Source organism: Tribolium madens, unplaced genomic scaffold (genome assembly GCF_015345945.1).
Source record: "Tribolium madens isolate multiple individuals breed KSU strain unplaced genomic scaffold, Tmad_KSU_1.1 Scaffold_91;HRSCAF=231;Tcas5.2_LG7, whole genome shotgun sequence".
NCBI classification, from domain to species: Eukaryota; Metazoa; Arthropoda; class Insecta; order Coleoptera; family Tenebrionidae; genus Tribolium; species Tribolium madens.
In genome coordinates, this window is record NW_025401063.1 from 7,871,413 (window position 1) to 7,877,912 (window position 6,500).

General features: G+C 31.0%; 1 long non-coding RNA gene across 1 annotated transcript; it reads left to right on the top strand.

The window, feature by feature from the left end:
* Positions 1-1,358: 1,358 nt before the first annotated feature.
* On the top strand, positions 1,359-2,451 carry LOC123011327. Its single transcript, XR_006413137.1, has 2 exons — positions 1,359-1,559; positions 2,081-2,451. It is a non-coding gene; the product is annotated as an uncharacterized LOC123011327 (long non-coding RNA).
* Positions 2,452-6,500: the final 4,049 nt, after the last annotated feature.

Genomic DNA, 6,500 nt, shown 5'->3' on the forward strand with positions numbered 1-6,500 from the left:
ATAATATCTAAAAAATGTTCCAAAGTATTTTAGCGTTCTAGAACATTTTTGAATGCTTACCGACTTAGCAACAATAAATAAAATTAAGTTTGGAATAAAACGTGAATAAAAAGTATGGAGAACCAAGCAGTTTTTTTTTGATCAATGATTTTTAGGAAAAAATAATAAAAATTAAAGTTTTATAAAAATGTGATTGTGTTTTGAGAATGACATTCTTGTTTTGTTTTTGAGTTGTGTGATATTTTGTCAAAATGGCAACTTTTATTTTTTTAACTGTACCTAATTCATAGATAAAAGAGTATGGGTATAATTGGTAAATTAAAAGAAACACTCTCTTCAGAAATAAATTTTCTTCGTTTAGATATAGTAAAAATAAAAATTGTACAAAGACGTGAAATCGAAGAAACTTTTTTAATTTACTACTTGGTAAATTTTGTAGTATGCTTACATATGAGACCAAAATGTACTGGGCTTTTAATGTGGTAGTATTCTGACTATAAATTGATGTACAAATAAGAAAAGAAATAAATGCAAGTTTTAAATAATAGTATGTTATGTTATTAAGGTTAAAAGTGATAGTTATACCTATGTGGCTAAGTAAGTTTATTTTTACGCGTCACTATCGAAATTTACATTAAGATTTTCGATAGTGTTTATTGATTTAACTAGTGGATAACTCTACTTAGTGCAGTTAGTTGTGCAGAAGGTCAAATGCAGATGATTTACAATTTGAAAGGTAAAACTTCTACTAATGTCATAAAAGGGTCACTTTTGTGATGCTTGGGAGTAAAGAGTTGACAGGTATTGTAAAATGTTCTATAAAAAAAACATTGGCAGTAAGAATGGTGTGAAACTACGTGAAATTAAAAATGAAGCTGTTTCTGAAAACGATTTGCGTAATAAGCTATGCCCAAGTTTCAGGTGTAGCAAGCAATTAAAATTATAGCCAAGTTATAAAACTTTTAAGTTATACATATGATAACATACAACAATTTAGTGAAAACGTCAAAAAAACTGATTTTTACAAAATAGTTCTTTATTTTGATTTTAAACGTTTATCTTTGGTGATTATGAGGTTAGCATTTCTAATCAAATACACTTTACAAAATTGACACAGTAAGTAGTTTTAGAAACTGAGAAAACACCACTTTTCGAAGAAAACAAAGTTTACCTTAAATCTTCTCGAATAAATCGAAATGACCCACTTGTAGCTGCTTTTCTAGAAAACCAGTAAGACTGACCCACTTGAGAATTCTCAATGATTTCCAGATTGTTAATTATTGTAGTAAAGTAATTTTAATTTTTAAAATAATAGATTTTGGTTTCATCATAAATTTATTTTGATGGTAGTGTGTAAAGTTCGGAAGTGGTAAAGTGGTAATGTAGATCCCTTTTATCCATGTGCTGATGCTCAGAGTGAGCGTCGACATCCTTTGTATATAAAACTACTGTTGCTTCAAGTCTGGTTGTATTCAACTGAAGTCTCGCAACAGTTTAGTGCATCAACTACCATAAACCACCGTCGTAATTAATTAGCTGCTCGCTTGCGATCGCCAAAGGTAGGTGACTTCTTTACGATTCCATCAAGTTCCTGCTTAATCTCTGCATGTTTAGTTTTGAATACTGCAAGTCAATTCGTGCCCTCTATACTGTTTTGATTGAATTTTAAATTTTAAGCAGAGGTATTCTCAAATTGATTTTAGGGTTGACATGCGGGCGGATGAGTACTCATAAGATGATTAATAAATATTAATTTGTAACGGAAATTTTAGTCGGGCGTACAGATAATGCTAATTTATTAAATTCAGTAACTGGTTCCAATTCCCACACTTAATTTCAGTACACTCTGATGTTACATTATATCAAATTACAAGTTAATTGCATATGAAGAGATCAAACGTCAAAATCTGGAAGCCTCATCACTTCACTGAACAACATGTCCCACGCAGAAGCCACTTTCATTGGAAATATTTTTGAATAAGCGATGCCAAAAGCCGATAACGGTGGCATAATTAAATTTTAATCATGCTTACATATAATTACATTGTGATTGTTGCTCTATTTTCAATCATGTTTTCAGATGCGACCGTTCAACAACATGAAAGCTATCTGGATTGTCATTGCTCTTATAGCATCGATTGCATACGGATTATCCGTACACAAACCACGGGCAAGTCTCAGTAATGTACGAAATTTCGATGAGCAAATCCGAATGGCTTACCAACCGGAAGTCGAGGAGGCTTTCCGACCTGGAAGATTTTTGGAAGACGATACCAGCGATGATGGCTATGACTTTCACTTTTAAAATTCCGGTTAACAAACCGGTGAATCATCTAGAGTAGGTGTTCCGGAAGTGTCTCGTCACGTTTCTTAATTTATTTCATTGTTATTTATTCAGAATGTGACTATAATATTTATGTTTGCGGTTACAATAAAAATTTATAAAATACACAACTATTCTTTTCAGTTACATTAAACCTAGTGAGGAGTCTATGCCATAAATTGGAGTGTAGCTTAAGCAAAAGATCTATAAATGGGCTTCGATAGTCTTGGGATTTTCACAGGTATATATATATTTCTCGTGAAGTGAGCATTCCACTGCTTTATTGAAATATGTTGAGATTTATGATATTCTAAAAACTCATATCTTCAACTTTATAAAGTTGAACAAGAATTCTATTAGAAAAATCCAATATAAAGTTTGAAAGTTGGCTCGACGGTTAGATTTCGTAATTACGTTTTGGCAATTTTACCAAGATAGGTTGGTACTCGTATATAAAAATAATCTAGTTTTACTTAGAAATATTGTATAGCAATGCAAACTGCGCATTTTTATGAAGAGGACAAGAATGACAAAAATTTGTATTCAGAGAAAAGGAGAGTTCTGTTTCAAAGTGGTGCGTCATTATGTTCTACTTCATAGGTTACATTTTACGCATTTGCATTAAAATATTTTTATTTTTTTTATTTTTTTAAACTACACTCACATTTTTGCTTTAATAAAATAGAAATGGAATTTTAACAAAATTACATATCGGTTTATTCGCCCTGAAAAACTTTTGATTTAATTTAAAACATATCAATTAATAAAATTACTTTGTACGTTTTAAACTAACTGGAAACGTAAAAAAATCAATTTTGTAGAACGCTTTGAGTGATTAATTTTTATTTAAACAACTGTTATGTGTGTTTTATTTTTAATTAAAATGCTTGTTCTTGCTGATTTAATTTGTACATACAGAGCGCCCAGAAATGTGGTAGCAACTTTTACACAAAGTGTCACAAGATGGCACTTTCGAAATACCAAATTTGTTCAATCTTGCAACATTGAATTTTTATTTTTTTTCAAAAGTCATTTTTTGACATTTCGTTGCCAAAAAATGAATTTAACTGTAGAGCAAGGAATAAACATAGTTAAATGGTTTTACATTGCCCGAGATGGTAGAACAGAAAATGGGACTATCGTGCAGCAATTTTAAAAATTGTAACCAAATTCTAAACCATTGGAGAAGTGACTTGGAATGGTCGTAGGGGGTCAATTGAATGGCCTGTCAAGTCTTGTGATAGGACTCCACCTGATTTTTCAGTTTGGGGAACCTCTAGACACTTGGTTTATTTAGATGTTCCAAAACCTGATATTCAAACCCTGAAAGAATATGTTAATGAGGTTTTCCGAACAATCTTTACCCCCAATTTATGCGCCAAAATTTGTCGAAATGTTGCTCGAAGGGTTCCGTTATGCACTGAGCATTATGGGGCTCAATTTGAACATTTTCAATAAAACTTAAATTTGAATGTTCTACGCTTGACAATTCTTGACATTTATCTATCTCAATTTAGATAGCGCCGTTGCCATGCATAAAAAAGGTCTCTGTAAAAAAGTGTCATCTTGCGGGATTAATCGAAAAACTTGCTACCACATTTCTGGGCGCTCTGTATATCCAGAACCACAATGGACACAATGTAAATAATAGATATATGATAAAAATAGTAAGTTAATATGATGTAAATTGATTTCGTACTATTGTAATTAATAACTTACTGTTATTAATATCTTACTGTAATTAATAACTTTACTTATCTAAAAACCAAAATTATCGATACACAATACAAATAAAAATTAAATAATGTAATGATTTTATAATTAAATTATGTAATTTGAAACTGAAACTATGAAATTAAAAAAAATGTTTTTGTGATATTCCATTTAAATCAAATGAACTTTATTTTAAAAATTCACTCTTCTGGAAACTTGTGGTCTTACGATAAAAAAGACCGAAAAGTTTTATTTTGATCAATGTGTCGTTAAGGTGATAAACTTTTTAAATATGCATATAGTTTACAAAATAAATAGATGGGCTCAACATCGATACCTACATTAAATGGGAATTTATATATCTTAATTACGCACCAAAAGTTGCCAGCTAGACACATTTCGGATTTTTATCTAGTTTAAATGTCCTAATATTAAATTTAGACTGATCTCAGTGACCTCTTTATTAACAAAGCTAGGAAAATAATTCAACAGCACTTCAATCTTCTGGAAAATAAATGTACAATATTATTTTTCAATATTTGTAAAAAGCACTAATAAATGTATACCTACCTCAATTTAATTTCATGAAACGCAAAAAATTTGAAATTGCAAAATACTGAGATTGTTTTAATGTACATGTTTGTGATGTTTGTTTTAATTAAATCTTTGATGTGGCTATCGTTTCACAGTTTAACTCTAATATTAGTTCGTCAGTTCGTTGCGAAAGAGGTACAAATAAAAGTCTGATGGTGTTTCTAGTTTTAGTTATAAACATATGAAGCTAATGCTGCCATAAATCATTCAATCAAAATATTTTTTTAAGCTGGTATTTTAAAAATATATTTGTGGTAATTATTATTATTGGTGAACTTCAGAAAGATTAAATGGCATTTGCAAATGACCAGACGCAATACCAACATTTAATTAGGATCTGTGTCATCGTATAACAGCAATGCTTTGGAAATCGAACACGTTGCTTTACTTAGTACTGCTGGATCCAAAAATCTCTGAATACTAAAAATTCTTTTGATCTGGACAATCAATAAATAATTTAAACTTTTAGTTACAGAGAATTAACCCTTAGATGCTTAGGATGATTTAGTTATAATGCAATTATTACTACCTAGTGCTAAAGTCCAAATTAAGAATATGTCGACACAAATCTGATATTACGAGTATAAGAACAGTAAGACGCATTTAATTTAATAAGCATTTTAATCGAATATTTAATCTTCAGTAATTGGCTAAGACTGGATCTGTTCAGCTACGACTAAATTGCTAACTAATTAGAGCACTTTGAAACTTCTAATGTTATCACTTAATTTAGAACTGCAAATATTGATTCAAATCTTTCAGAAAAGGATAGCAGTTCATTTTAACTCCGCTACCCACTCTGATTTTAATGCATTGTGTCGAAAAACTCCCGAAAACTCTTTTTTTTTGTTTGTAATTAAATTTCTTGTTTGCGCAAATTAGCTAGTTGCTAATAATTTTGCTAGTATATTGTTGATGGTATGTTGCGGGGCATAATGAAACAATTTGGTCACATGCTTGACGCTTTTGTGTTTTTGTCCATTCCGGCCCACATGGTGCGGGCTTATTATTATAGTTTATCCATTTATCACAAAAAATAATTAGAGCAAAGCCGAAATTTGCATTGATGACTGTGATGTGGATCACAATGGAGTTTGAGCTTTGAGGACGGTGCAATTGAAATAACGCATATATTTCCAATTTCGCTAAATCTAGCTCGCGGGGTAATATCGTATATCTTGGATATCCTAATAAAAATGGCCCAGATTACCAGGTTCACGTACAGGTCGCTTAAGGCTTAGTTGCAGCCACCTGAGAACCATCTGTCGTCAGCGATGCTCATTAAATCAAGTCATTAGATGCAACGCAGTCTTGATACATCTCACCGTGTTCAGTTAAGATTTTTAACTAAATTAGGTATCACTTACACTTGAATAAATAACTCATTAATTAAATTTAATTTAGAGGTAAAATAACAGTTTTAAGATTCAAACTTTTACAAGTTTTAATTCCATTTAAAAGATGCTGCAATAGCATCCACCATAAAATTGATGGTCCTTTAAAAGAAGTTGTTAAAGTAAGAGATTGTGGTGTCGCAATCGTTTGCGTCTCTACTCTGATGCGTCTAAAATCGCTGATTAAATTAGTAGCAACGTCCTTTGTTCTAGCGAAATTATAGATAGTGTTACCTATTTCCCTTTTTTTTTTTATATATAAAATAGGTAACACCTTGGCAGCTCGTATTTCGGAGGAGAGCTGATCGTGGGGTTTTTCTTTATGGGCGCCACCCAGTCGAATAAAGGGCCTCTAGTACCACGTGACTGGGAACGTAGCACTCAGCCGACAAAATAAAATAATAAATTAAGGGATATATTTAAAAAATTAAAATATAATTTGATAAATTAAAATTAAGTTTAGATTCAAAAAAAAA